This window comes from Tupaia chinensis, unplaced genomic scaffold (assembly GCF_000334495.1).
Source record: "Tupaia chinensis unplaced genomic scaffold, TupChi_1.0 Scaffold000049_1, whole genome shotgun sequence".
Classification (NCBI taxonomy): domain Eukaryota; kingdom Metazoa; phylum Chordata; class Mammalia; order Scandentia; family Tupaiidae; genus Tupaia; species Tupaia belangeri.
Genome location: NW_006159507.1, coordinates 875,073 through 900,258, shown reverse-complemented (window position 1 = coordinate 900,258; position 25,186 = coordinate 875,073). Strand labels below are relative to the sequence as shown.

Sequence of the window (25,186 nt, the reverse complement as noted above, 5' to 3'; positions counted from 1 at the left end):
AAATTAGTGGGGCTGGCAGGCAGTGGTGTGGTAGTTAGGGTGGCTGGACTCCCACATGGCTGACTGTGGTTTGAGTACTGGGCCTAGCAGCTTGCTTTCTCACTTTCCTTCTCTCTCTCTTCCAAAAAAAAAAAAAAAAAAAAAAAAGAAAAAAAGAAAGACAATGAATAAAATAATTCTTTAAAAAAAAAGGAGAAAATTTATAAAATGTGGGCATTTGGAGAACGAACAGCTTCCAACGTGACTATAAGTACAATGCTTCCTGTAAAATACATGAAAAATTTGTCACCAATTTAATAATTCAAATCTAAAATAATTCTCCAAGATACAATATAGTCTTAAAACCAAGAAGATCAAAACAAAAGCCAAATCACCTGGAATTAAAATTTAATGTATGTAAATCTGGTTTTCTGATTAATACTATTAGTGCCACTTATAAATTACAAGGAAACTAATCCAAACACACTAAAATATATTGCCTCATTTATTGTTATCATAAAAAAAAAGTTAAATATGAAAAACAGGAAAGGATAGAGAGAAAAAGTAAAACCTTTCAAAACAAGCATTAAGTCCTAGAAACTCTGAATCTGGCTATGTTATCTGTCAGAAGTTAGAAATCTTTTTTTTTTTTTGGGGGAAGGTTTTTGCTATAGGGCACGCGCGCTCGCCAGACAGAGAGACAGAGAGACAGAAAGCGAGAAATCACCCCCCAGGGGGGATGGCCACGCTGCAGTCCCCTCTCCTCCGTTCTCCTCTCGGGATCTTGGGCACGCACACACACGTGCCCAGCGTGAGTTTAAGCCACCAGGTCTGGGACTCAAACAACGGTCAACTACGTGCGAGTCCAGTGACATAGCCATTACGCCAACTGCTGGTCCCAGAAGTTAGAAATCTTGAACTACCTTATGCAATATGCCACATCTTAATTATGGCCAAAAAAACCAAAAAAGCATCTCACTGAAAAACACTTCCCAGCCTTAGAATGCACAATATTTCACTGCTGTTTGCTACAAAGCAGCAACTACGGTGTCTGCTGCTTCTCTGCCATGTTGATAATCTGCATATTGTGAAGCCAATAGTGGACTCAAGTCAGTTCTAGGGGCTAGGCGGTGGTGTGGTGGTTAAAGTGCTGGATTCCCATATGGCCAATCGCGGTTCAAGTCCTGGATGCAGAGGCTTGAAAATTATGCTAGCTGTGTGCTCGTCCCAAATTCTGGAAAGAGAATGGAGAAGAGTGGTGGTGTGGCCATCCCTCCTGGGGGGTGATTTCTCACTTGTTCTCTGTCTCTTTCTGGCAAGTTAATGTACACTTAAGGTCAAATCAATTTGTTGTGTGAAGTTTTATTGCTAAATTGTTTTAAACAATCTTTCTTAAATATTTAATTATTATTAGTTAATTTGCTACAGAGCATGTGCACTCACCAGAGAGAAAGAGTCAGACAGAGACGATTAGAAAGAGAAAGTGAGAAAATAAGCCACCCAGGTTCAGCACTTGAACCATGGGAAGCTTTGTGGGAGTCCAGTGTCTTAACCAACATACCACCTCTGCTGACCCCTGAAATAACCTTTTTAGTGGTGTTTTAAAAGCAGAAAAAAATTGTCAGTTGCTTAGTAAAACAGTTATTACAAACCACATTGTTTATAGAGAACTACCTGGTTAAAAAAAATATATATATGAAATTCCAGAAGGCCAGCTGTTGGCATGTTGGTTAAGGTAGTTGTATCCCGCATGACAACTGCAGTATGAGCCTCAAACCTGGCAGCCTGAAAATCAAGCCACTTGTGTACGTATGTGTGACCAAAATCTGGAGGAAAATAAAGAAAAGAAACTGGGTGTGGCCAGCCCCACCAATATCCACCGATCCTACGAGTGCTTTTCTTTCTCTGTCTCTCTTTGACAAGTGCACTCTACAGAAAAATTAAAAAAAAACAAAAACAAAAACAAAGAAAAAAACCCCCTAGAAATACAGATGTGCTACAAGATAATTCAGATGAAAAAGAAGCATTAAAAAAGATGCCCACAGTCACCCAAGTCTGAGAAAAGATACCTTGTTTTTCTATTCATTTCATAAACACTCTGTGGCCCAAAATTCAGTTCCTTACAAACTTTCTGAATTAATTTTGCTTCACCTTCAGAAGCAGAGAGATGCCAAGGAGGCAGCCATTACTGGTTTTCTTACCTCTTGGATAAGAGGCTCCACAATGTCAGCAAAACAAAGACACTAAGACTTTGATATGTAGTCCCCATGGAGACCCACCAACCTATATAAAACATACAAGGGCATCAAACTGCAGCTCAGGACAAAGAAAAACCTACCCTCCTGAATGTCCACCCACAGCCAACAAAGTCACTTTAAGACTTTCAGAGGAAGCACCTCATCACTTGGCACTCAATTTACCCAAATCTCTGGAAGGTAAGGGAGTATAGTTGCAAAAAAACCCTTCTAATTTATAAAAAGTGGCATTTCAGCCATAGAGTCAGTCTTGAGTTTATCTATATAGGTTAAATTAAAAAGGCTATAAATAAAAATATTTATAGCCTTGGGAAACACCATCCCCCCCCACCCCCCAAAAAAGTTTTTTGTTGTTCTATAGTTAGCAACTAGGAGCAACCCATGTTAATGTTTACATTAAAAAGATGTAGAATCTTCTGAGTTAAAACCTAATTGTCTTCCTAAGGAGATTCCTGGTGTGTGTGTGTGTGTATGTTGTTGTTGTTAGATTTTTGCTATAGGGCGTGTGCCATGGACAGAGAGACAGAAAGTGAGAAATCACCCCCTGGGGGGGGGAATGGCCATGCAACAATCCTTTCTCCATTCTCCTCTTGGGATTTTGGGCACACATACCCTGCGTGAGTTTTAAGCCACTAGTTCTGGTACTCAAACCATGGGTGACTGTAGGAGTCCAGTGACATAATCATTATGCCACCTGCAGGTCCCCAATTTCTGGTATTTCTAATAACCTTGGGAATTGTATAATCTGTACCTTTCCTCAAATGGAGGTGACTTCCACGTACTTATTTTTTTTTTGTTTGTTTCAAGTTTATTTACAAAGCAGGCAGACAGGAAGACAGACACACAGGCATCCTGGACCCTCATCAGCTCATGGTCCCCCTTTCCCCCCCTCAGCCTTCCAACCACACATGATCATAAGCCTGCCAGCATGCTCAGGTCAACCCAGGATCCAAATCTGGGACTTCCTTTCTGGCTCCAGTATATCATGCAGTGTGCTACTGTGGCTGGGCCTATAAAGACCCAGTTATTTACTGTTTGCTATTTACAAACTTAAGCTTAAGACTGGTCCTGTAGTGGGACCAGTAGATAGCATAGTGGCTATGTCACTGGACTCCCATGTAGTCAACCGTGGTTCGAGTCCCGGACCCAATGGCTTAAACTCATGCCGGGCGCGGATACGTGCATGCCCAAGATCCCAAGAGAAGGGATCGATTGCATAGTGGCCATCCCCCCAGGGGGATGATTTCTCGCTGTCTCTCTGGTGAGTGCATGTGCCCTATAGGAAAAACCTCTTTCTCTCTCTCTCTCTCTCAAAACAAAAAATAAGACTGGTCCCGTAGCTTAATGGTTAAGGAAGCCAGATCCCACATGGCTGACTGCAATGTGAATCTCAGTCCCAGTGGCTTGAAACACACATTAGGTACATGTGCAAGTGTGTCTAAAATCCTGACAGGATGGAAAATGGAAAAGGAATTGTGTTTATCCCCTGCTTTGGGGGAGGGGGTGCTTTCTCCTTCCCCTTTGTCTCTGTCTCTCTTATGAAGGGTAGGAATAGGATAAATAAGAAATTCCCTCTGAGATTAAGAGCTCTTTTCTCATTTTTGAATGCAGAGTGCTAAAAATAAAAATATCTACAATCATTACACTTAGGGAGGAAGACGGCTTAGAATGATGCCAAAAACTGTGCTAGAAAAGGGCTTTCACAGAGGGATAGGCTTAATTTCTACCCAGATCTGCTCTTCTGTAGCTAATCCCTTCTCTTTCGTCTCCACTGCTACGAGGATGACCATTTTTATCAGGTCAGTGAGTATCTTTAGGCTAACACCAAGGAGGGGTCCCTCCAGCTCAACCATAAACCTTTTCAGATCAAGGCATAAAAAAGGGAAAGTATCTAATTTAAAAGAACGTATCACTGTTGACCTGTTCATCAATCATTTCGCAGCACCTATCCACAGAGACAGAAATGTACCACAAACAGGTTGGACAGTGATGGGGAGTTGGGACTGACATCATTTAAGGCCCTCGATCTAGTTGTGCTTGAAAGGTATGCCCCTACTCTTTTCAGACACATAAGCAAGTATTTCCTCATTTCTTTTTTAAAAATTATTTATTTTATTTTGTTTATTTATTCATTTATTTTAATTTGTTCAGAGAGGCACAGAGAGGGAGAAAAAATAAAAGAGAGAGGGGAAAGTGAGAAAGCTAGCCACCAGGTCTGGGACTCGAACCGTGGTCAGCTATGTGGGAGTGTCCAGCACCTTAATCACCACATCACCTGCTGGTCCCATATTTTCTCATTTCTGCTTAAGCTTTGGTTTATATCACATGCTACCAAAAGTCTTGGTAGATTTAAACGCAATGGCACACAAAAGAGGACGTGAGTTAAGTATGAGGGAAGATGGGTAAAAAATTTTTATACTTGTGAATTGGGAAGAGTAAGAGTTTTTCAGAAGCTACAGTTAATTTTAAAAATGTAGGCCAGGAGGTGGTGTAGTGGTTAAGGTGCTACACTCCCACATAGCTGACCACGGTTCGAGTCCCAGACCTGGTGGCTTGAAACTCACACCAGGCCCATGTGCACCTGTGCCCGAAATCCCAAGAGGAGAATAGAGAAGGGATTGCAGCATGGCCATCCCCCTTAGGGGTGAGTTCTCACTTTCTGTCTCTCCAGCAAGCATTACATGCTCTATAGCAAAAATCTCTCTCTCTAAAAAACAAAAACAAAAGCTTTGTCCCTTAGTCGTCCCCCCCAGTCAAATACTGCAGTACTGATTTAATCAGTTTAAGATTGAGAGAGCTTTTAGATCTGAAATAAAAATCCAAACTTGGGAAGGGCAAACTTTAAAACGGCAGCCAAATAGAGAAGGTGAGGCAGAGGGTGAGTGAACAGGCACATTGGTCCCTTAGTTTTATCAACAACAGACAAACCACTATACAAAGAGAGTCAAACAGTTTATAAATTCTTAAAGAACTTTGAGAAAGCTCAATGACTTATTAATGAGTTAACATCTGCAAATTGTTTATGACCAAAAGTAACTGGCTTTTTGGTAAGCATTTACCTTCTGACAAACTAGACTTTTGGAGAATGATTTAAATTCATTGTTGAATGAATGAGCCACCCTCCTGCCTATAAATCTGTGCAAATTATACACCTACTGATTAGGACCCAAAACCAAGTTTTACTACTCCAGGCCAAAATCCTGTTCAATACTCCTTTACTCCAAGTACCAAAAGGGTAAATAAAGGAAAATATCTAATTTAATAGAACCATATCACTGCTCACTGGCTCACTGAGGAAATAATCTATAGGTTGGATGTGTACAGGGAAGGTTGATGATGTAACATCAGTAACTGAACTTTTTAAAGCAGAGAGGCCAATAATCGACAAACCCAATTACGATCATTTACAAAACAACCAGTCTGCCACAAGCCCCCAGTCTAGTTAGAGGCTACAGGCAGGTTCTTCTGGGTCAGGAAAACGGCTAATACAATAGATGACAGATAGGTTAGCAGGCTTAAGGCAAGGTGTGCCAGGTCCGACACATCAAGAATTGGTAGACTTATTAATGAAAACCCCTCTGCAAAACCATCAGATCAAGAACGGCACCATTTGGTCCTATTTTTCCTTTTTTTTTTTAGGTTTTGCTATAGGTCACATGTGCTCACCAGAAAGCGAGACAGACAGAAAGTGAGAAATCCCCCCCCCGTTCTCCTCTATTCTCCTCTCAGGATCTTGGGCACGCACGCACATGTGCCCAGTGTGAGTTTACGCCACCAGATCCAGGACTTGAACTGCAGTTGACTACGTGGGAGCCCAGTGACATAGCCATTAACACTAACTGCTGGTCCCACCATTTGGTCCTAATTTTTAGGGGTAGAAGATAAGCATTTACTACTGCACCATCAAGAAGTAAAACATAATGGGAACCAACAGTTGGCGTAATGGCTATGTCGTGGCCTCCCACGTAGTCGACCACGGCTCGCGTCCCGGACCCGGTGGCTTAAAACTCACGCTGGGCATGTGTGCATACATGCCCAAGATCCTGAGAGAATGGAGAAAGGATTGCAGCGTGACCATCCGCCCTGGGGGGTGATTTCTCACTTTCTGTCTCCCTCTGTCTGTCTGGCGAGCGCATGCGCCCTATAGCGAAAATCTCTCTCTCTCAAAAAAAAAAAAAAACCAAAAACAAACAAACAAACAAACAAACAAAACAAAAATATAATAAAACATTTGGGAACCAAAACCTGAACATCTACCAGTGACAACTAATGCATCAATTATACTAGTGAACTGCACAATTTTCATAAGATAATAACCTCCAACACTGCACTAAGAACTACTCGAGGATGGTACTTCTTCCTGGTGACACATCAACATAAGCTGCTTATTAGTCCAAACCAGTGGTCTTTAAAGGGTTTTGTTATCTTTTTTTTTAAAAATAAAGCAGTGACGTTCTTATTTCCAAAGGAATCTTAGGTGAAAATATAAAAAGTTGAGGGACTCAAGGTCAAAAGGGAAAAGAAAAATTCTCTGTTCCCCAGTGTGTCCTTGGAATAGTCACTAGTTTAAGTTAGATGGCAATTTATGCCAAAGCAGGTCTACTGAAATGTGGAATCTTGGCCATCAACCAAAGCATGAAGTGGGATGGCTACAGCAGAATTCAGTTTACTGAAAATCTTCCCAACATAAAATTAGTGATCAGAATATGAAGTAATAGGGAGTTCATAGTAAGCCTAAAAGATCAAAATCCAAAGTTCATGCTATGATTTTTTTAAAAAAAAATTTCTACAACTAAAGCTGTTAAGAAAAATAAACTCTCAGGACCAGCAGCTAGCGTCATAGCTATGTCGTTGGACTCCCATGTAGTCGACCGCGGTTGGAGCCCGAGACTTGGTGGCTTAAACTCACGCCAGGTGTGCGCATGTGCGCAAGACCCTGAGAGGAGAATGGAGAAGGGACTGCGGCGTGGCCATCCCCCCCTGGGGGGTAATTTCTCGCTTTCTGTCTCTCTGTCTGTCGAGCGCACGCGCCCTAAAGCATAAACCTCTCCGAAACGAAAAAAAGAAAAATAAATTCTCTCTTGAAGTATCTTTTATAAGGTTGAGGGATGGGGGGAGCCAAAAGCTTGAAATTATGCTATTACTAGCGAAGAAAAATAGTATCTCTATTTTCTAAGTTAATAAAAATTAGGAAGACAGTCAAACTCCTACAATATCAACAATTTGGTTTTTGGTACATCGTCAGTCCAAAGTAATACGAGACATTCAGGGGACCAGCAGTTGGCGTAATGGCTATGCTGCTGGACTCCAATGTAGTCAACTGCAGTTCGAGTCCTGGACCTGGTGGCATACGTGCCTTCCCAAGATCCTGAGGGGAGAATGGAGGAGAAGGTATTGTGGCGTGGCCATCCCCCTGGGAGGGGGTCATTTCTCTTCTTGCCTTTTGTCTGTGTCTTTTTGGTGAGTGTATGTGCCCTAGAGCAGAAGTCCCCACTCCCCCCAAAAAGACATTCAGAGTCTGGATTAAAGATTTTATTATTATTATTTTAATTTGCTATAGGGCACATGCAAGAGAGAGAGAGACAGAGAGCACACGTGCGTGAGAATATCAGCTACCAGGTCTGGGACACAAACAGTGGTTGGCCATGTGAGAGTCGAGTGGTTCAACCACCATACTTGCTAGTCCCAAACCCTTCATTTTTGTAAAAGGATTTAAAAAATAAAAAGTATGCATTGTCATTATTTTATTTTAGTTTTTTGGAGTTGAACAGAGACACAGAGAGGAAGAGAAGGAAAGTAAGAAAGTAAGCTGCCAAGTCCAGGACTTGAACTGTGGTCAGCCATGTGGGAGTCTAGCTGCCTTTACCACCTTGCCACCTGCCGGCCCAGACCTGCGATTCTTCAAAGTACACCAATTAACTGTGATTCAAGATTTTCTTTTCTTTTTCTTTTTTTTAAATAAATAAAGATCTTATAACCCTCACTGGCATTTAAGGGTCAGATTTCTGAAGTTTCCTTAAGCTAATGATCTAACTAGAAAATGGTAAATTATGGGGACCAGCAGTTAGCGTAATAGCTATGTCGTTGGACTCCCAAGTAGTTGACCACGGTTCGAGCCCGAGACTTGGTGGCTTAATCTCACGCCAGGTGTGCGTGTGAGCGTGCGTGCGTGCCCAAGACCCTGAGAGGAGAATGGAGAAGGTATTGCAGCGTGGCCATCCCCTCTGGGGGCCAATTTCTTGCTTTCTGTCTCTGTCTCTCTGGCGAGCGCACACAACCTATAGCAAAAACCTCCCCCACCCCCCCAAAAAAGGTAAATTATGCTGGCTACTTAAACAAAGACACAAGCATTTTAAGATTCTCATGAATCAAAAGCATCAGTTCACTTCAAGGCTATCCAGGATGGCACCCCTTTCCGCCCTTAGGAACAGATTCTGTGATATCTCTGGAAACCTTTAGGATTCATTAAAATAAAAACAAAGGCCAGGTTAGGCCAGCAGCTGGCATGGTGGTTAAGGGTGCCACATGGCGAACCACAGTTTGCGTCCTGGATCTGGCATTTTGCTTTCCCTCTCTCTCGCTTTGTCCTTCTCTGATCAAATTAAAATAAATAAAGTTGAATACAAGAATTCTTTTTTTTTTTTTTTGTAGAGGTTTTTGCTATAGGGCATGTGCGCTCGCCAGACAGACAGAGACCCCCCCAGGGAGGATGGCCATGGCGCAATCCCTTCCCCTCCATTCTCCTCTCTGGATGTTGGGCACGCACACTTGCCGGGCGTGAGTTTAAGCCGCCAGGTACCGCGGCTGACTACATTCGAGTTCAGTGACATAGCCAGTATGCTAACTGCTGGCTCCATACAAGAATTTTTTTTTTTTTTGAGAGGTTTTCCCTATAGGGCATGTGCGCTCACCAGACAGACAGAGAGAGACAGAGAGACAGAAATCGAGAAATCCCCCCCAGGGGGGATGGCCGCACCGCAATCCCTTCTCCTCCATTCTCCTCTCGGGATCCTGGGCATGCATACACACACGCACCTGGTGTGAGTTTAAGCCACCGGGTCCGGGACTCGAACCGTGGTCAACTACATGGGAGTCCAGCGACATAGCCATTACGCTAACTGCTGGTTCCCATACAAGAATTCTAAAAACAAACAAACAAACAAACAAACCCCCAAAAACCGAAACCGAAATCAAAACCAAACAAACAAAAAACAAGGGCCAAGGGCCAGGTAGTGTGTGGTGGTTAAGGTGGCTGGATCTCACAAGACCAAGTATGTGATTCGAGTCACAGACACCTGAGAAACATGCTGGATACATATGAGTGCCCAAGGTCCTGAGAGTAGAGTGGAGAAGGGATGGCAATATGCCCACCACCCCACTAAGGAATGATTTCCCACTTTCCTTCTGTCTCTCTTTGGGGAGTGCAAGTGCCCTATAGCAAACTAAAAATGATAAAAATTACTTATACAGAAAGGAAAAACTTTGGGACCAGCAGCTGGTGTAATGGCTATGTCGCTGGACTCCCATATAGTCAACTGCAGTTTGAGTCCTGGACTGGGTGGCTTAAACTCACACATGTCGAGTGTGCGTGCATGCCCAAGATCCCAAGAGAAGGGATTGCAGTGTGGCCACCCCCCCCAGGGGGTGATTTCTCGCTTTCTGTCTGTCTTTCTGGTGAGTGAACGCGGCCTATAGCAAAAACCTCTCCAAAAAGAAAAAGAAAAAGAAAAAGAAAAAAGCAACAGAAAGGAAAAACTTCATTTCCTTATTTATATAGCCTCTCCTTCCAACCTCCCCCTCAGCAACATATTTAATACCCACTGGGTCAAGCTGTGGTCATAGTAAAACCCTGTTCATATAAGCTGTTATCCTTCCTGACTATTCTAGGATTTGCATCTCAGGCAAACAGATACTTTATTTGCTCTAAGTGTTTCATCAAGCCCTCCACGTAAATTAAGCCAGTTGTAAAAGGTTCACGTATTTCTATTTAAAAATGAATCTTGCTAGAACAACTCTCCAATGAATGAACACATTGATAGTCTACATAGAGCATCACCTACTGAATCTTCTCCTGGTGACACCTAAACATAAGCTGTTTAACCTACACCAATGGCATTCAAACCATTTTGTCTTTTAAAGCAGTGAAATCTTTGGATTCACTCAAGGGATCTCAGGTAAAAAAAGGATAGAAACACACATACAACAGGCACTGAATAGTTTATCTTTTGTTCTAAGCTTGGCCAAAAGACTTTCCAGATGCCACAAACTATTCAAGAAGTGCAGCTCTAATGTCTTCTCCTCTCCCTAATTCCAAACACCACAGAACAATCAAGGGACAAAATACCTTTCTGGGTGAGCAGATACAACTATGGCAAGACAGAGGTAAGAAGAATAAAGTTTATTAGCCTCTTGTTTTCTCAAGTTTACCAAAAAATGTGTAGCAGTGTTAAGGCTAAATAAAACTCAAAAGAGAAACTGCTTTGTAAATGGTGACATGCACTTGGCTTCTATTATTACTACACTGGACTTCTACTATTCTGTTTGGTTAATAAAAGGTACGCACAATTAATAAAGCATCAAATACAAAATTGCCTCACAGGAAACACTAAGCAAGTTGATTTTCATCAAGTTTTTAACTACGTCAAGTGTTAAATACCTTACAACTGAATTTTAACTAATTCTTTAGTAGAGAACAAATATATCCCAAGACAAAATGGCACATTTATCTAATGATAGTACACTGCACAAAAATATTTAGCCAAGGAGTGTGTGCCTATACATGTGAGTGTGTGTAATTTTGCCACTTTCTATAAACACTATGTGAATCTCTTCCATAAACAGTCCTGCTTGGGCCAGCTCTGTAGCATTCTGGTTAAGCATCGTGTACTGGGAGTCAGATGCCACATGGCTGACTTGAGTCTGAATCTAGTTTCTGGCAGCTTGAAAAACATGCCAGGTGTTGCATCCAAAATCCTAATGAGGAGGAGAAATGGACTACAAAGTGATCATGCCCCACTGGGGGTACTTTCTCACTCTGGTGAGTGCAAACACCCTCTGGCAATGAAAAACAAGCACAAACCCCCCCCCCCCAAAGCAACCTTCCTCTAAGAGACACTCTACCTGACCACCTCAAAGTGAAGGGAAGCAAAAACAAAAACAAAAACCAAACCAAACAAAACCCCACCAGCCAGCTCATACCACACAGGACAGCTCTGTTGCAAGTTTAATAAAACAAAACCACATTAAAAAGTTATCATTATTTTAAAGTTTTGCTACAGGTCATGTACGAGAGAGACAGATAACAGAGAGAGAGAGAGAGAGAGAGAAGGATTGTGAGAAAGCAAGCCCCCAGGTCTGGGACTCCAACTGTCGTTAACCATGTGGGAGTCCAGTGCCTTCACCACCATGCCACCTGCTTGCCCTACAAGTTTACTCTTTACAATGTTTTGTAACCTGCCTCCAGTTCCCAATTCAGTTACAGAAGTTGAATTCCCTAGTCAGGTAACAAGCCTTTCAAAAAAAAAATTTTTTTTTTGGAGAGGTTTTTGCTATAGGGCATGTGCACCTGCCAGAAAGACAGAGACAGAAAGCGAGAAATCACCCCCTGTGGAGATGGCCATGCTGCAATCTCTTCTCCTCCATTCTTCTCTCAGGATCTTGGATGCACATGCATGCATGCCCGGCATGAGTTTAACCTACCGGGTGCGGGACTTGAACTATGTCTGACTACATGCGGGTCCAGTGACATAGCCATTATGCCAACTGCTGATCCCAACTTTCAGAATTTCCCTTTCCTCCCAGATCTCCCTTCTCCCAGCTAACCACATTCAGTTCTTTTCGCCATTCTCTCTGTGATTTCATTGGTTTTTAAATTTAATTTATTTAATTAATTTATTTTTAAGATTTCTGTCACGGGGCACATGGACTTGCCAAAGAGAGACAGTGAGAGGCAAAGTGAGAAATCACCCTTGGGGGGATGGCAACACAGCAATCCCTGGTGTCCTGAATAAATAAACTATTATTCTGGATGTGACACACTCCAGAAGATGGTGGCAATCAGGTGAGACAACATTATTCTAACTCTTTATATATTATTTTTTTAAAATAGATTTTTTTTTTTGAAGATAATTTTTTTTTTTTTTTACTATAGGGGACGTGTGTTTACCAGAGATAGAAAGTGAGAGCCCCATCCACCTCCTGCCTGGGATGGCCATACAGCAAGCCCTTCTCCAGTCTCCTCTCAGGACTTTTAGGCTGGTGGGTCTGGGACTCAAACTGCATCTGCATTTGACTACCTGGGAGTCCAGCGCTGTAGTGGTTGAAGGAGGGTGGCATTCCCCTGAGGGGGATGATTTCTCCCTTTCTGTTTGCCTTTGTTTCTCTCCCAGGAGAGCACATGCCCAATAGCAAAAGTTTCTCAAAATTAAAAAATGTTGCTCTTTTCAACATTAGCTGGTTCAATTTGTGAGAAAAAGATACTTTGTACTGAATGTAAGTAATAATCACCAGACTTTCAGTGTCTTGAGAATTGTAGGGGCACAGGTATTCTGTTTTTAAAAAGAAAAACAAATAACCACCCCTACAGGCCTCAGGAAAGGCAAGACTGAGCTCTTACTTCCAAATCACAGTATCAACTGAAATCTGTTCTTTGATTCACTGCAAGAACCCTAAGGGCTGCCTGATCTGAAGCTGATCCTCATTTTAAGATAAGCAGCTGAGGACCAACAGGTGGCATGGAGGTTAAGGTGCTGGAACCCACGAGGCCCGCTGGAGCCCGCTGTGTGGTTCAAGTCCCAGACCTGGGGGCTTGAAAATCATGCTGGATGCATGTGCCTGTGTGTCCCAAGTCCTGAGAGGAGACTGGAAGAGAAGGGACTGTCGCATTGCCATCCTCCCGGAGGCTGATTTCTCACTTTTCCTTTTTCTCTAGCAAGAGCACTTGTCCTGTAGCCAAAAAAATAAAGCAAGGTGCTGAGTCTCAAGGACATCCTCTAGATCCAGGAAGCAGTGCTCCTCTCATGATCATGCAGATAATGCTCTCTGACATTCATTAAAACCAAACAGTAGCACATTAATAGATATACGAGCAAGCGATAGAACCTTGGTATCCAAGGTTAAAAAGCCCACATAAAATGAAAAAGTTCAGCTTAAGAGGGGATACAAAAATTAAAAACTGGGACTCTGTGTCACAGCAGCAATGCACTGGTTAAGAGAAGCTGGATCCTATTGGGTGACTGTGGTTCAAACAGCCAGCCTGTTTGGCCCGAGACATACAGGCGCCCAAGATCCAATGGGCTGGAGGATTGGATGGGGGAACTGTGATGTGACATGCTCACACACATGCTCTGTCATGAGTAAAGGGGAAAAAGTTTAAAAAAAAAAAAACAAAAAACGGCCACAGATGTCAGGTTGGAAGATCCCATCACATCCAAAGAACTGAAATAAGAACTTAGTTCTGATGACACGCAGTCACTAATCATATCTGAAGGCTCTTTCTATTCAAATCCTAATGGCAATCTCGCAAAACAAAAACTGTAACCTTAGTATCCTTCTTAAATACGACAGCTTTTCAAAACACAGATAAATCCTGTATTTCTCTTTTATCATCTTCCCACTGTTAACACTCTAAACACATTCTTCTGAAAGTCACCTGGATAAACAAAGGCTACATGACCCTTTTCCTTTTTTTTAGTGGGGGTAGGGAGTGTTTGGTAGGAGGCTCCCTGCTTTCAACTACATCTCTATTCCCTCTCCTGTATAAAGTCCCTTTTGGTAGGGAAGTACCTGGGAAATGTGAACATATGTCCACACAAAAACTTGCACATGAATGTTCTCAGCAGTGTTATTCCTAATATCCAGAAAGTATAAACAACTCAAATCCCCATCGACTGATAAATAAAATGTGGTATATCTACACAATGGGAAATACTCAGCCACAAAAGAGTACTGATATGTTCTCCAAAACAGATGAACCTTGCAAGATTATGGTAAGTGAATAAAACCAGCCACAAAGGGCCACCACATATTATATGATTCTGTTTATATAAAATTTTCGCAATAGATGACTCCACAGAAACAGAAAGGAAATTAAGACTGCCTAGGACCGGGAGAGTTTTTGGTGGGGGGGGGGTAAGAGGAGAAGGCTATTAATGGGTAGTAGGTTTCTTTCTGGGGCAAGGATAATGTTCTAAAATTGATTGCTGTGATAGGTGGCACAACTCTGTGAATAATCCAAAAGCCACTGAATTGTATAAAGTGGGTGAACTGTACTGACACACAAATTAAGTCATATTAAGTTGGTATCCCCCTGCAATCAACCCACCAAATGACAACAGTGATTAGGTCTAATAAAAGATTACAATATATAGGAGGTAAGGCAAAGAACATAATTAAAATACTGTGGATTTCCAAGAATTCATGAAAAAAGATTCTCTAGAATGGAGCCAGCAGGTGGCATAGAGGCTGGGGTGCTGGATTCCCACATGGGTAACTACAGTTCAAGTCCCAGACCTGGCAGCTTGCTTTATTCTATCTCCCTCTGATGAGCACATGTGCCCTGTAACAAATTACAAAATAATAATGACAAATAAATAAAATTAGATAATTCTTTAATAAACAGATTCTCTAGGATGAGACTAAAACTTTGAAGATCTTCAGTAATTTCTAGACATTGTGGACATTAGATGAGTGACTCTATGATGATACATTAATAGAACCAGAGTGGCCCTAAAACTTTTAAGTACGATGCTTCTAATAGATTTAATACAGTTGGGGTTTATTTCAATGAGAAGTTTCACATGCTTTAGTTTTGCAAAATTGAGCATAAGAGAAAAATGCAAAAAGATCTTCAGAGAATTCCCATGCATTTTATTTTCAAATCTTACATTTATTTTAGTTACAAAAATACAATTGCAAAAGCAGAGAGGTCCCAGGAAAAAAAGGGAAGCCTTTCAACGGTAACAGAATGATCAAAAATTGAATTTTAGCATTGTAAGCAAGCTTTCTATCCTTTCACATTTCTATAGCTCATCAATAAACCAACCATCTACTGGCAAATAAAAACCCTGGTTGATGACATTATCTATCACCCACCAAAGCTATAATCATATTGCTACTAAAATGTTTTAATTTTAATTTATCTAAATGCCCATCACAGGTAATATTGGAGGATTAGTAAAATATGACTTGAAACTATAACTGATACAGTTGGTAAAGAAGCATTTTTATCTGTATATTATAATGGCTAAGTACCATTCTTCAGTAGATTAATTTTCCCAATCTTATCTGATGGACTGAACAGAAGCATTAAAATATGTAGCAGGTCAACCACTCACTATTCAAGACAAAGACCCATTAAAAGGACCCTGTCTTTTTCCCCTGTGGTATCTCTAACATCTATGTCAGTGACTGGCACAAAGCAGGCACCCAATAATGTAGACCGAATGAGTCTCTGCCTAGAAAAGGCTTACAGATATAACACCTCATAAATATCTACAGTAAAAGAGGTGTCAGATGTGTCACTAACTAAATGCCAGAAAGCTTCATAAGAAGGACAGTTCATTCTTCATACAGAGGGTAGAAGTAACTGCTGGGCTGGGGTCACTAAGTGAGTTAAGAATCTGTATTTATTGCAAAAAACTTGTGGCACAGTTCCAGAGGCAAGAAGAAGGGAACTCTAAGGAATGGCTGCTGTGTTAAGCTTCCAAGTAATAACGAATGACAAGTTTAGAAAGGCAGGCTGAGGACAGGATAGAAGGCCTTGTATGCGGTCACATCTGGTAGGTACTTGAGGAGATACTACCGGTTTTAAAATAGAAAAGAGGTATGATTCCAATGGTATTTTACAAGGAAGGTGACTAGCAGAAGAGTGGGTGCCACATGTAGACAAAATTAGTCACCTCAGGGAGCTTACACACATTCCAGAACTACGCAAGCTGAAAGTTCTGTGACTACCATTACCTTAGATAAGAAGGTGGAAGCTACTAAAGGCAAGGAAAAAGCAACAGTTCAAGGGTTAAGATACTAAAGTGATAATAAAGGCAAGGAAAAAGCAACAGTTCAAGGGTAAACCTTACAGCCTAAATAAGAAGTTGAGATTTCCAATAAAGACTATATCATCCTTAAGGACACAAATTTACCTGACCTCTCAGGTAGAAAATTTTTTTTACCTAACTTCAGGTGTCCATAACAAGAAATAGGGGAGCATAGCACAGAAAACCTTTTCTTTGCTAGAAATGAAAGACGGCAAGATACAGTGTTTAAGAATACATCCCATGGGACCAGCAGATGGCATGGTTAAGGTGCTGGGCACTCCTACATGGCCGACTGCGGTTCAAATACCGGACTTGGTGGCTTGCTTTCTCACTTTCCCTCTCTCTTTCTCTCTCTCTGGTCAAATTAAAATAAATGAATGAATAAATAAAATTAAATAAATAATTGTTAAAAAAATAAAAAATAAGAGATTACCTCCCAGAGGGGCTGGCAGGTGACGTGGTGGTTAAGGGCACTGGACTCCCACATGACTGATTGTGGTTCAAGTCCTGGACCTAGCAGCTTGCTTTTTCAATTCTCTCTCTCTCTCTTACTCTGTCCCTCTCTGGTCAAACTGAAATAAGTAAATGAATAAAAAGTTAAATAAGATAATTCTTAAACAACACACACACACACACACACACACACACACACCCCAGAGCTGCGTTTACATCCTTGCTCTGTACTAAGCAGCTTTGTGACTCTAAAGATGTTGCCAAACCTCTGGAAGTCTCTTTCCTTATGGTACAACCAAGACACTATCCCATTGTTCAAATATCAGATGGACTGAATAAGAGGATGCAAACTGATGCTTAAAGCAGTTGTCATTATTACCTAAACTCACTGAGATACTGGAATAATCACTTAAAAAAATTCTGAGTTCACATCAGGGTATAACCTTCGGAAAAGCTCAGATTATCATCATTCCTAAGAATCAGCTGTATTTGCCATAACATCTGTTCCTGCACAAATTATACTGGTGCATTTGTACTTAAGCATACACACAGTAGTGTTTTTATACAATACTTTAAATACATCTGTGTGAGTCACACAAGTTCAGAGTTAGAATATTCTTTACAGGCTCAGTGACACAATGCTTATGCAATAGAATGCCTGCAACTACCTTATGTAAACCCAGATGACTTAAAGTTATGTAGATACACAGAGGTGTGATCTAGATTTTTGCCTATGTATTTTTTGTTTTAAATGTGGGTCACCCATTAAGACTTTCTGACAAAAACATCCCCCTAGTTCCTAAAACTAGAAACTGTTATTATGTTGCTGCTTACCCTGTAGCGCCTTAACAGACTGCAGACAGGAATCCTAGCTGTGACCCCCAGGATTTCTGGCACACTAATGAACTAATGGTTGTCAGCAAGAATCTTTAGAGTGTAACCCACCTGAAAGACAAAGTGGAAGCTGAGCGACCAGGGGTCTGGCCTCCTAACCCTTCATCAATTTAAGAGGTTGCATAAAATTTTATTTGAAAGGGGAGAAGAGTGAGGATATTTTACAACACAGCAATCTAGATGTAGTGAGAATGTAATATGGGAAGCACTTCCCAATTTACCTCATTTAAAATAGGTATTGCAGCAACGCAAGAACCCACCATCAATAGTGATTTTAGCAATCTGCTGTCTAAATAACCCTACAGGCTTAGAGCCACTTGCTGTCAGTTTAAATGGAAATTCTGGTTTAAGAGGAATATGGAAAAGGAAAATAATTCACAAGTGGGCCCAAGAGTTGTCAAACAGATACAGTACACTCATATTCTTTCCAGAAGCATGCCATATCTTTCCATCTAAATGGCATAAAACAAAAAAAGTTACTTTGATCTTTTAATAAGTTTTACATGCTCTATCAAAACTTCTTGGGAACAATTTTCTCACAGAAATAGGAAATGTATTTTTCTCACCATCCTGAATAACTTACTTAAACCATGTTCTCAGGTTTTCTAAGCCATCTCCCAGTACTTAGGCTTATCCAAAGGCAGTTTCTAAAGTATTCTTGTAGCAGGTTCTGCCACTTGACTTAAGCTATACACTTTCCCCAGAAGTTTCATGTTTTTGTTGTTGCTATTTTTAAATATAACCGATCTTCAAAAAGGATTCTTAACATTCCCTACATTAGGACACTACCAGTCTCAGCTCACCTCCTTCACAAAAGCAAGGTTTCTGTTGACTTAAATTCACAATTCCAATGTGACATGTTGGTGACTTCCACCTTATTTCCACTAGACAACTTCAAAGATTTCATAGGGAAACACAGGTTTCCACAGCTCATAATAGTATAGAGGGTTCAGAAAAAGAGCAAAAGCCAGCAATTATTCTAAGCAAAAATAATTACAAGGTAGAAAGGAGGAAAAAGACCATCCTAAACCAAAACACTGGGAAAAACTACAGGACGACCAAAAGAAAAGTCTGTAGACTTCTATACAGAGAACTTTCAGTCAGACATATGCTGCTGCAATTAATTGCCACCTGCAAAATTACAGCTGTATTCTCCTGTGGGGGGTGGGGGCGGAGGGCGGAGGTGTGGCAGCTTCTTCAACTGCAGAGCCCATTTGGGATCCTTGTGTGTAAGCAGACGTATGAGCATGAAACATCACTATAAAATTATGAAGCATTCATTTGAGCCCTCATTAGCCCAACAGCTCACAGGAGCATTATAAAAGCCTGTGTTCCAAGCACAGGTCTGGGAACCAGCCCAGACCTATTCTGTGGCTCACTTCATCCTTCTGGATGGTAATGCCTTGACTTCTCTAGTTGTGAAACAGAATATGACCTGAAAGAATTGAGAATGGTATATAAAGTGCTTGGAAAATAAAATGGGCATCAGTATTATTTTACAATATCATAAGGTCAGCAAGGGGACCTTTACATTTATAGTTCATCCTTATTAAAGATGTCAACCAAATAACATGCAAAGTGACACAAACACAACCCACAGCGGAGTGACTCAAAAATCTACACCCTTACAGGAAAGAGTACTAGGATGCGCAGAGATTTATTTTTAATTGTAAAGGCAGATCAAATAACTTACAAGTCTTAGTCTATGTGCGCGTTTTCAAATTAAATCTTAAACTGTGGTAAGTTCAGAGTAGTTGTCTCTTCATAAACTCTATCCAGAGTCTTCTAAGCTCTCAGATTTTCTAAATCCCTATTTCTGGAACACTGCTAAAACTTTCAAGAAGTTCCATGATTTCTTTAGCTACTGTCTTGGAACTAAGTTGATACACGTAGTATATCCTAATCTGAGAAACTTGATATTAAGTGAAAAGAGCCTTTTTCCAGTGAAGCAGAATATGGATTCTCACTGAAGCTGAACGGTAAACTGTCAGACAGCAAAGGCAGGTAAGGACAAAACACAGGAATAAAGATTACTAAAAACACCAAGAGGCTGAGGGAACAACATAATCATCCTCCTCCCATGTGCTAAATTAACAGAATCAGGCAAATAAACAGCACCAACAAAAAACACGAAGTCACAACAGCCACATATGCTGGGTACAACATGATGGCTTATCTTACAAAATGTCTCAATGATCAAGGGGGAAAGTACCAGTACAAAAAATTCTTATATATTCCAAGTATCAATGCAGTTAACTAGTGTGGGGCTTTTGGCTTATACCAGCCTCAAACATTTCCCAACCAGTAACATAAAAGATGTAACTGAAGTAATACATACGAGCCAAATAAGGCATCTGCTGGAGTTAACTCCACAAGTTCTTACAAACTAGGGGAGGGAAAAACTCTTTATGTGATGTGAGGCTAATAACGTTTCAATCTCTGTCAATCTAACTACAACTGAATTATATTTGTAGGGGAAAACTGTTTATTTAATGTACATGCCTTTCAGGCAGGTAAATGGAACTTAAACACTGGAAGTAAATTATTTCTTATAAGACACGATATTTAAAGGAAAAGTCCTTTGATGTCAGGTCAAACAAGGCGTTTTCTGCACAGTTGTGGATGTCTTGGTGTATAAACCATACATTAGCTTCTCATCTTACAAAATACAAATTTCAAAAATTTTTGTTCTTTGTTATCTTTTCCTCCTGTGGTGTCATAGGAGTGGGGGCCCAGGTAAGGATAAATAAAAGTATTTTCAATAGGGTCTTACTGTTGTGATCCTTTGCCCAAACCTGCTAGTTAGCTAGAATTATGGGCACATGTTACCATGGCTGATGTAGTCAAGTCCGGGATCCAAACCCAGGCCTCCCACATGACCTCACACAGCAGCACCCTACCACTTGCACCATGACATTTCAGTCTTGTATCACTTCAAAAATGTTTACCTCATTAAGATTTAAATGGGTTATTTAAAAGTTTTTAGAAAGCTTAATTCTGATATGTTTTTTCCTACATTTAAATATATTGTCCCCAAACTATGTCTTCAATACTTGGCCTTTTTATTTCGACTTAACATTATGACAATCATCTTCAACTCTAAAATCCCTACTGTAGTGTACATATATACACACCCACCCCAATTAATGAAATCAATCTGCCAAGGTCCTGTAACTTAGGCAATTTTTTTAGGCATCTGCTGGAGTTAACTCCACAAGTTCTTACAAACTAGGGGAGGGAAAAACTCTTTATGTGATGTGAGGCTAATAACGTTTCAATCTCTGTCAATCTAACTACAACTGAATTATATTTGTAGGGGAAAACTGTTTATTTAATGTACATGCCTTTCAGGCAGGTAAATGGAACTTAAACACTGGAAGTAAATTATTTCTTATAAGACACGATATTTAAAGGAAAAGTCCTTTGATGTCAGGTCAAACAAGGCGTTTTCTGCACAGTTGTGGATGTCTTGGTGTATAAACCATACATTAGCTTCTCATCTTACAAAATACAAATTTCAAAAATTTTTGTTCTTTGTTATCTTTTCCTCCTGTGGTGTCATAGGAGTGGGGGCCCAGGTAAGGATAAATAAAAGTATTTTCAATAGGGTCTTACTGTTGTGATCCTTTGCCCAAACCTGCTAGTTAGCTAGAATTATGGGCACATGTTACCATGGCTGATGTAGTCAAGTCCGGGATCCAAACCCAGGCCTCCCACATGACCTCACACAGCAGCACCCTACCACTTGCACCATGACATTTCAGTCTTGTATCACTTCAAAAATGTTTACCTCATTAAGATTTAAATGGGTTATTTAAAAGTTTTTAGAAAGCTTAATTCTGATATGTTTTTTCCTACATTTAAATATATTGTCCCCAAACTATGTCTTCAATACTTGGCCTTTTTATTTCGACTTAACATTATGACAATCATCTTCAACTCTAAAATCCCTACTGTAGTGTACATATATACACACCCACCCCAATTAATGAAATCAATCTGCCAAGGTCCTGTAACTTAGGCAATTTTTTTGTTACTTATTACAATTCGCAAAAGAAAAAACTTTGTAAATTTGTAAACTTCTTTTATCCCTTCTCTACCCTACCAACTACTGATCGACACTTCCTCCCTATAACAAAACAGCTTTATCTTCCACTCTGTGAAATTATAATATGGACAATTTATAGCCAGTACACGTACATGTTAATTAATCAGTCCATTTTGCTGAATGTTTTAATTTCTAAAACACTAAGAATTACTTCTAAAAGTAAATTTCAACATTTGTGAGTAGCTACAAGGAAACCAACAATTTGAGACAGTGGTCCTTATATACTCATGTTTTTAGTAATGACATATAAATAATAAATGTATATGTTACAATGAAAATCAAAAGCCATGTTCATTTGATAAAAGGCTGTTACTTTCAAGTAGTGCTGAAACAATCTGCTCAACATCGTGAAGTTTTATTTTAACATAAATATTAGAACTTTTCCTGCACTCTGGCTTAAGGAGAAAAAGATTTAAGTAATACAACTAACAGTGGGTGTGCTTCATCAATGACTTTTGGGACTGCCTGAGAATCTCTTAAGATTCACAGTTCAATTTTCTTTTAGGATATTTCCTATGCAGGAACTATAAGAACCAAAATAAAGGATTTAGTTTCAATATAGCGGCCCCTAGTAAGAGTCAGGAAGATTTTCAACAAGGGCCAAGGTAACGGACTGTCTACCTAAAAATTAAATTCAACATAATACTCATTCCCCACACTCTAGTTAATTTGAGGGTTTTTACAGCACTTTAATAAATCCTTACAGTTAACTCATTGTAAATTCCAGCCTTCAGGCCCAGTTGTTTAACCACACCCCCTTTTAAGGAAAGCTTTGAAACTCTGCAGAATTTATACTTTCTAAGAGCTTACAGCAAATTCTCTTTCAAGAGGGAAGTAAATGGCTATTACCACTGAGGACATCAGTTACATCAGTGAACACTACATCTAACTTGTAACTTTCTAAAGCCAACAAAAACACCTTCATATCCTTAACCTCAAACATAACACTCTGAATAAGTTATCTTCAAATTACTTTTAGAACTTACATAACTGTATCAAACATCAACTACAGATCAAATTTTTATCTGTTTAACAAACACCAAACACTTATTTAAAAATTATAAATAATGCCATTTAACTATCTGATTCTCATAATTACTAGAAAATTCTAAAAGCAATGAAGTTCAGTCTCTCCCAAAATACCTGAACCAAGCTGCCTCCTTTTCACTCACCAAAATGTTACTTGGTAGTAATTAACCAATGAAAAGTTATCCCTTTAACACTGACTGTTTAATATGTATCAAAGAATACACCAATTAAGTTTCCTATAAATCTATCTTGGTGTATCCACATAAGATACTTGTAACAGTCTTCAAAGTACTCTTAAGTATCAATAACCACTGTCAACTTTGGTAGCAAGAACAAGTTCCTGGAAAGCCATGTTCTCATCAGATTAGTTTAGGCTTTTAGAAATTTAGTCACTCTTGACATTGGGTCATAGAAGTAACAGTAAATGAGTACTTACAATATTTTATACAAAAAAGTACAGAATGCTAATGGTTACAGTATTAGCAACTTAAATTTTTTTCTCTTAACTCATAAGTCATTTTATAAGTTTGTTAAGTATTCAGAACCCACTACTGCAACCAGCTCTAACCAGTTTCTTGAGGAATGTGGTTAGGCTGAAATTTTGGAAGTGTTGGCTTTGGTGGTGACCAAGGAGGAAGAAGCCTTTGGCTTCCCTGTTGCTGCAGTTTCCCACCCTCCAAAATCAATATACCCACCGGTGTGAATTGACAATGTGGTCCAAAGAGCAAGGCAGGAAACGGAGTCCAGATCCTCAAAATGGTAGTACAGGGCATAACCACTAGGCCACCTATCAGTTCAGTACAAAAAGTACAACCCTGTGCATCATGGTGCAAAAGCTGGGGCCTAGGTTTCGCATTGTGCATCCCACACCTATGGAAATAACAAGAGGAGTAAAATCTATAGAAATCAACACACCCCAAGAAGTGGGTGCTTACAGAAGACTGATGTCAACACTTTGCAAAGGTGGTTGGTTACTGAGATAATGAATGGCAACTGTAAGCACAAAATTGGAAGAAAACAAAATTCAACATTCAACTTTGTTGAGTATGACAATGAAGAACTCAACTGGGTTTGACATTTACCAACAAGACTTTGCAAATCATGACACCCATCTACATGCTTCTGAAAATCACTACCCCACAAAAACCTAACATTCCTAAAGAATGATTTTTAATTCTCAAGAGTTGGAAGGATTTGGACTATGAAGAAGGAAGTTAATCAACAACACCCCAAACCTGTTACTCAGTTTTAAACTTTCTCTTTTACCACCTGACTTTGGAAAGATATGGCAACACATTCAAAGCTAAGGTGGAAGGATTCCAGAATTCCAGAGGAAGGGAATCTGTGAACCAAGGATGTGCCAAGGTGATTCATCAAATACAAATATGGATTGTCTAAGGGTGAACGGTTTTGAAAAAGTAAAAAAAGAAAAACTTCTAAAATGTAGGGTTGATTCTCTAAAAGAAATAAAATCACTGCTCTTGACTCACTTAATCCTTCGCCATGTTGCTGTCAGCTCACCAACTAAGAGTGTGAGTGTGTGTCTTGCTGGGCCCATTTTCCCTTGGTCTGTAGAAGGCGCTGTGAAGCACATCCTGTTCTAGCTCTGGGGCCCTTCCCCCCTCTGCAGCCTTACCCAGTGCAGAGAATGCGCCCCCTACTGACTCCAACACTCATTGCCTTTAGCCGACTTGGCTGCGGTGCATTTTGGGTGGGGGCTGGTATTTTCTTCATGGCCATAAACCAGAAGCAACAATGCAGATTTATAAAGAAACTGTATCAAGCTATCCAAAGAGATCCCCCTCAACCCCAATTCAAAGACACAGGCAAAAGCAGCATCAAGGATGGGAATTGGGTGTGTGGGAGTGGACAACACTAAAATGGCAAACACAGGAAACAGTTTGGTTCTTTTTCCCTCCTAAGCCTTTGTCTGTAAAATGGGGTTATGGCAAGAAGTGCCCAGAGGAATTGGTTAATGCAAGAACATTAAGACTCAGTGTGTGGATGTAGCTAAAAAGGATATTAGATCCTAGAGCCTGGCCTTGGACAGAAGAGGAAGAGAAGCAATCGCGCCTTTTCTAGCAGACGTCCAGGTTGGGGGGGAGGGGAAGGCAGGCAGGCAAAGCAGAGGAAAGACGTGAATTAAGAGGGTGTTCAAGTCCTACTCCCCATTCATTGCATTAAAAAAAATAACATCTTCGCAGCTTTCTGGATTTACATTTTCCACCATCTTACTGCAAAGTTGGGGCTCACAGCATTCTTAAGAGGTCGTGCTGACCAGGCAGCCGAGATTAAGGAAAGAGGGTGGTGGTGAACTGTGGTGAGGCTGAGGGAAGCTGGCCCGCTGGAGAGGAAGGATTGCATAGGGGAGGCAAAGACTTTCACTCTGGGCCATGCATGCTCCCCTGCCCCCAGCCCGGGCCCCGGCCCCCTCC

At 40.5% G+C, this 25,186-nt stretch overlaps 1 protein-coding gene across 3 annotated transcripts in view; it reads right to left on the bottom strand.

Moving 5' to 3' along the window:
- The window catches only part of ADNP (activity dependent neuroprotector homeobox), a 39,676-nt gene extending 16,040 nt beyond the window's left edge, over window positions 1-23,636 (bottom strand). For 2 of the 3 annotated variants that reach the window (XM_027775066.1, XM_006141268.3), the window contains exon 1: window positions 23,447-23,636. The gene's annotated coding sequence lies outside the window, so the exon portion shown is untranslated. Of the gene's footprint in view, window positions 1-2,180; window positions 2,263-23,446 lie in introns of all 3 variants that reach the window. The other variant, XM_027775067.1, reaches the window with a different exon arrangement.
- Between the last annotated feature and the right edge of the window lie 1,550 nt (window positions 23,637-25,186).